This window comes from Rhinatrema bivittatum, chromosome 8 (genome assembly GCF_901001135.1).
Source record: "Rhinatrema bivittatum chromosome 8, aRhiBiv1.1, whole genome shotgun sequence".
NCBI lineage: Eukaryota > Metazoa > Chordata > Amphibia > Gymnophiona > Rhinatrematidae > Rhinatrema > Rhinatrema bivittatum.
In genome coordinates this window covers 9,923,920-9,930,217 of record NC_042622.1, presented here as the reverse complement: position 1 = coordinate 9,930,217, position 6,298 = coordinate 9,923,920, and positions in this window count along the sequence as shown.

Sequence of the window (6,298 nt, the reverse complement as noted above, 5' to 3'; positions counted from 1 at the left end):
TCCGGCGTGCTCTGTTTTCCAGTCCTCTATTTTCTCATCCGCCATCTTTGCTGAGGTTTCCAGGGTTTGCACTCGTGCAGCCAGGGTCTGGTGATCTTCTTCTACCGCTGAGATTCTGCCTTCAGCGATATCTATTCTTTTCCCGATGTCCCCTAGCGTTTCTTTAACAGCACTGAAGTGTTCATTTATGCTGTCGAACTTGTTTTCAAGCGCCGCCACGACAGCTGAGTCAGACGCGTTACAGCCTCCTCATCCAGGCTTGCGCCGTCCGAGAGCCGTCTGCTGTCCGCCATTTTAGGGTCCGCTCCGGGCAGCTTTACATTGTCTTTTCACGGCGTTTTCGACGTCATGGCCAGCCTGCACAAAGTCTGGGACGCGTTCCTCCGTCCTGCCGTTCCTCTGAGGTTAAAGTTGGAGCGATTTCAGGTTAAATGATCAGCGTTGGTGGGCCAGCACCCGGAGCAGCGAGAAAGAGCATCTCACTAGGCTCACTGCATCACGTGATCTCTTCCAGAGTTTAATTGTGCGTTGAGTGAAAAAGAACTTTCTCCGATTAGTTTTAAATGTGCCACACGCTAACTTCATGGAGAGCCCCCTAGTCTTTCTATTATACGAAAGAGTAAATAACCGATTTACTTAAACGTCCTTCAGCTCACTTCGCTCCTTGTTTCATTGGACCATTTCCCATTCTCCGACGACTGGGCAATCTCACTTACAGTCTGAAGCTACCATCTACTTTAAAGATCCACAATGCATTCCAAGTCTCACTGTTGAAGCCTTTGATCCTTAGTGAGTTCTCCAACAAGATACCTGAAGCTACACCTATAGATGCAGAAGAAGACATCGAATACAAAGTAGATGCAGTTGTCGATGTGAGAAGACGAGGTAGAGTTTGGGAATACCACCTGTCATGGGAAGGGTATGACTCTGAAGAAAACTCATGGACACCAATGTCTATTATCCTGGATAAAGAGATGCTACAGGACTTCCATCACTTGCATCCTCAAAAACCAAGACCTGGTAGGAAACAGCGTGGACACCCTTTGAAGGGGGGTACTGTTGCGTCCATCGGTCCTAGACGGCTTCACCCCGTTTACCTCACCTTATTCATGGCTCCTCCCGCTTACCTGGGAAAGATGGCTACCGCCGCATCCACAAGCCAACCTCTCTGGCATCCCCGGAACGGCTATGGTGCAGCCTCCCACCATTGCTCCTCCCAGGTACCTACTAGGGTGCATGCACATGCGCCACCCACGTCTTTGTATCACCCTTGGTACGAACCTCAAGGGCGTTCCCTCATGCTGACATCACGCCATCCGAGTATATTACCTTCACTAATTTGCTAGCTCATTGAGTTAGCAAGGACTCAAATTCGTTCCTGTCTACGCTAATCTGCTGCTTCTGTGCTGCCACAGGAAGCTCTCTCAATGCCCTTTGGGATAACTGCTAACCTGGGTACCCGCTCCTTGGGGGCCCTCTGCTTTATTTCAGGTGCCTTACAGGGAACAGGTACTCGCTCCTCGAGGGCCTGCTCTCCCTGCCTCGGTGCCTGTACCTTCTACAACATACCTGGTGGAATCGCATATCAACAGCAAACATCTAGTTAGTACTCTAACTCTCAGTCTATCTCATCCACAGTAACTCCTCGCTGGGAGACCTGCTGCGGAACCTCCTGACGTCATCAAGGAGAGAAGGGCTTCCTCTGCCGAGGTCTCTGAGACTGCAACTACAGACTGCCTCACTACTGCCACCTCTGGTGGCTCTCTTCAAGCTGTCTAATAAAGAACTATCTTGTGTTTTGTATAGTATGAGTCTAGCCCAGTGCTGTGGCTCCTCGCCGGGCTCCTCCCCGTGGGCATGGTCAACTCCACAGCACCCAAGAATCCACCAAAACACGTGTTACCACAACACTTAGGCATGTTAGAACATATTGTTACTGTACAAAAATACATGATTCCTAATGCTACTAAATACTAATTAACATTGTTTTCTGTAAACAATCTATCTTAGCTATATTCAGAACCTTGATTTTCATCAGCACTCTTGTGTCATTTCTCCTTCTTAAATATTCCTTTCACTTCCAATCACACACCCAGTGCACACATTTTTCTGTTGGCACAACAGCACATACAATAAAGTCATGCAGTTTATGGCTGTTAAAATCCACCTGCATGTTAGCCCTCACACAGAGCACTAATCACAGTACTCTTTCTCTGGTGCCACAGGAATGGGTTATGCTAGCGGTGGCACTCAGGTTGCACCCCTGCTGCTCCCCAATACATGAAGAAGAAAGGAAGGAGAGAAAGACACATAAAAATGGCTGCCTAATCGACTGTTAACCCTTTAAGAATGAGGTAGCCCAAGGACAGCCATGAAAAATATAGCAGTTCCTTATCACTGTGGGCAAGATTCTGTGAGAAGAACCCTGCTCCATATAACGAGCTTATCACAGACTACGCTGGTCACCCAGAGCTTACAGGAGGAAGAACCAAGACTTAAAAATATATTTAAACACAAATTCAACCCCCCTCCCTTCTATATGAGATGCCCATTCATGTACTGCTAACAGCGCCATTCATGCATTACCCAAGATTTACAGTTGTCCGATATATCAGCAAAACCTGATGATGCCTGATATTATAACTTCTAGGAAAATCCAGGCTATCAGCCTGAAGCGATTTGGCATGCTCCTGCACTTTCAAAATAGCATCAGGTTTAGTATATTTTGAATGTGACTGGAGGACATAATCAGTCCACAAGATAAATAGAAGCATATAAATACAACATCATCATTCCAGGACTTGATACATCTAGAGTTTACAGCAATTTTGCTATTTTGAATATATTTATTTTGGGACTCTCACATTCACTGCTTGCTGAAGAGAATTGGTTTCCTCCAGATAAGTATTTTTTACTCGCATAATTACAAATTTATAGAAAAAGCATAGAAAAAATATAGGGGTAGATTTTATAACATGCTCGTGTTCATCCACGATCGAGAGCTTCCCGACGCACACATATGGACGCGCCAATTATATAACATGTGCGCAATGGCGCCCAGATGTTATAAAATCCTTAGGCCGCACACACGCGTGCGCCAGATTTTATAAACTGCGTGTGCATGTGCGGGCCGCGCACGCAGAGGGACCGAATTTTGTAAGAGTGCACGGGGACGCAATCAGCCCTCCCCCACTTCCCTCCCAGTCCGCTCCAATTAAGGAGGAAACTAGGAGGGAACATCCCTACCCAACTGCCTAACCTTCCTTCCCCTCTTCACCCCGACCCCTAATTCCTAACTAGCTACTCCTAATCTTTTTTATTTTTTTACTTACTGCTCCTTGGGAGCAGAAGCAATGTTTGCGCGCCGGCCGACTGCGTACAATGTTGCTGTCCCGGCCTGCCCCTCCCCACCCGGACCCCATCCCCCCGGCCTGCCCCTCCCCACCCGGACCCCATCCCCCCGGCCTGCCCCTTTGAAGAGGCCCGGCACTTGTGCGCATACCACGGTTTCCACGTGTGGCCGGGCCTCTTTGAAAATTTGCGCAGTGCGTGCCAGGCCCAGCCACGTGCATAGACCCCGGGCTAGGACACAGGACTGTTTCCATGTTTGTATCCCAGCTCTAGACCTGGTCTCAGTCCTGTGTCCCAGCTCCAGACCAGTTCCCATGCCTATGCTACAGCCAGCAAATGCTATTCCAAGTCCTGATGTTTAAATCATGGCAGACCTTGTCCTTTTACCTGCTGAACTGGATCCAGTGACAGATTCTAGGCCAGGCCCAGCTTCAGTCTCTGCTACAGAAGAATCTCTTCCTGTGGAAGACCTGCATCTGTCTCCCAAAAGGGAGTCAGCCTATGCCCAGGCCAGAGGCCCAATTCAGGTCCAGCTTCAGAGACTTTGGTCCAGGCTACACTTGCAACATTTTCAAAGATTCCAGTCCAGATTGCTCCAGCAATTCCAAAGACTCAGCCTCAGGCTGTTCTCACATCAAGCAGTAAGCCGGTGTTTCAGACTGCTTCTCCTGCAGCAGCCATCTAAGCCTCTGTTCAAGTCTGTGTTACAGCGGATTCAAAAGGTCTTCACCAAACTGCTTCTCCCATAGCAGCACCACCAAAGTCATTGTTCCAGGCTGCTTCTCCCACAGCAGCACCATCAAAGTCATTGTTCCAGGCTGCTTCTCCCACAGCAGCACCACCAAAGCCATTGTTCCAGGCTGCTTCTCCCACAGCAGCACCACCAAAGTCATTGTTCCAGGCTGCTTCTCCCACAGCAGCACCATCAAAGTCATTGTTCCAGGCTGCTTCTCCCACAGCAGCACCACCAAAGCCATTGTTCCAGGCTGCTTCTCCCACAGCAGCACCACCAAAGCCATTGTTCCAGGCTGCTTCTCCCACAGCAGCACCACCAAAGTCATTGTTCCAGGCTGCTTCTCCCATAGCAGCACCATCAAAGTCATTGTTCCAGTCTCCTTCTCCCACAGCAGCACCACCAAAGTCATTGTTCCAGTCTCCTTCTCCCACAGCAGCACCACCAAAGTCATTGTTCCAGTCTCCTTCTCCCACAGCAGCACCACCAAAGCCATTGTTCCAGGCTGCTTCTCCCATAGCAGCACCACCAAAGTCATTGTTCCAGTCTCCTTCTCCCACAGCAGGCACCACCAAAGTCATTGTTCCAGTCTCCTTCTCCCACAGCAGCACCACCAAAGTCATTGTTCCAGTCTCCTTCTCCCACAGCAGCACCACCAAAGTCATTGTTCCAGGCTGCTTCTCCCACAGCAGCACCACCAAAGCCATTGTTCCAGGCTGCTTCTCCCATAGCAGCACCATCAAAGTCATTGTTCCAGTCTCCTTCTCCCACAGCAGCACCACCAAAGTCATTGTTCCAGTCTCCTTCTCCCACAGCAGCACCACCAAAGTCATTGTTCCAGTCTCCTTCTCCCACAGCAGCACCACCAAAGTCATTGTTCCAGGCTGCTTCTCCCATAGCAGCACCACCAAAGTCATTGTTCCAGTCTCCTTCTCCCACAGCAGCACCACCAAAGTCATTGTTCCAGGCTGCTTCTCCCACAGCAGCGCCACCAAAGCCATTGTTCCAGGCTCCTTCTCCCACAGCAGCACCACCAAAGTCATTGTTCCAGGCTGCTTCTCCCACAGCAGCACCATCAAAGTCATTGTTCCAGGCTGCCTTTCCCATAGCAGCACCAAAGTCATTGTTCCAGGCTGCTTCTCCCACAGCAGCACCATCAAAGTCATTGTTCCAGGCTGCTTCTCTCATAGCAGCACCAAAGTCATTGTTCCAGGCTGCTTCTCTCATAGCAGCAGAGACCTAGCTCCAGGCTGCATTTTCTACACCAGCAGCAGACCTTACTCCAGACTGCTTCTCTCACAGCAGCTCCAAACACCTGGCTCCAGGCTACGTTTCTCACAGCAGCAGATACCTCGCTCCAGGCTGTTCTCTCACAGCAGGTATGGCTGCTTCATAGCCAATTCTGGATCCAGTTCCAGCATCAACTGATTTACAAATAGCTTTGGATTCAGTTCCAGCATTAGTAGCAGCCGCATTACAGACTGTTCAGGCCAGCTACCCACTTCAAGTCCGGTCCTGCAGCCTTCACTTCAACCAGCAGCTTCAAGTCCATTCCTGTGGCCTTCAGTCCAGCCAGGAGCTTCAAGTCCAGTCCTGCAGCCTTCAGTCCTGCTAGCTGCTTTAGTGATTCCAGTTCTGGTATCAACAACTGAGCAGACTCCGCTTCTGGACTTTATCCCAAATCCTCTTGCATTAGAGACTCTTCTTCTGGATTCCACTCTGAGCCTTGCAGTCCTGCAGATTCTGCTTCCAGGCTCTCACTCTGATCCAGGCACTCTGCTCCAGGCAAACTCTGCTCCAGGTACTCCGCTCCAGGCTTTGACTTTGATCCAGGCACTCCAATCCAGGTGAAATTAATCCAGGCACTCTGCTCCAGGTGAACTCTGACCCAGGCACTCGCTCCAGATGAACTCTGATCCAGGCACTCTGCTCCAGGCAGACTCCACTCCAGGCAATCCACTCCAGGCAAATTCCAATTCAGGCAGATTCTGATCCAGGGTCTCTGCTCCAGGTGGACTTTGATTCAGGAAGACTCTGCTCCAGGGACTCTGTTCCAGGTGGACTTTGATTCAGGAAGACTCTGCTCCAGGGACTCTGCTCCAGGTGGACTTTGATTCAGGAAGACTCTGCTCCAGGGACTCTGCTCCAGGTGGACTTTGATTCAGGAAGACTCTGCTCCAGGGACTCTGCTCCAGGTGGACTTTGATTCAGGAA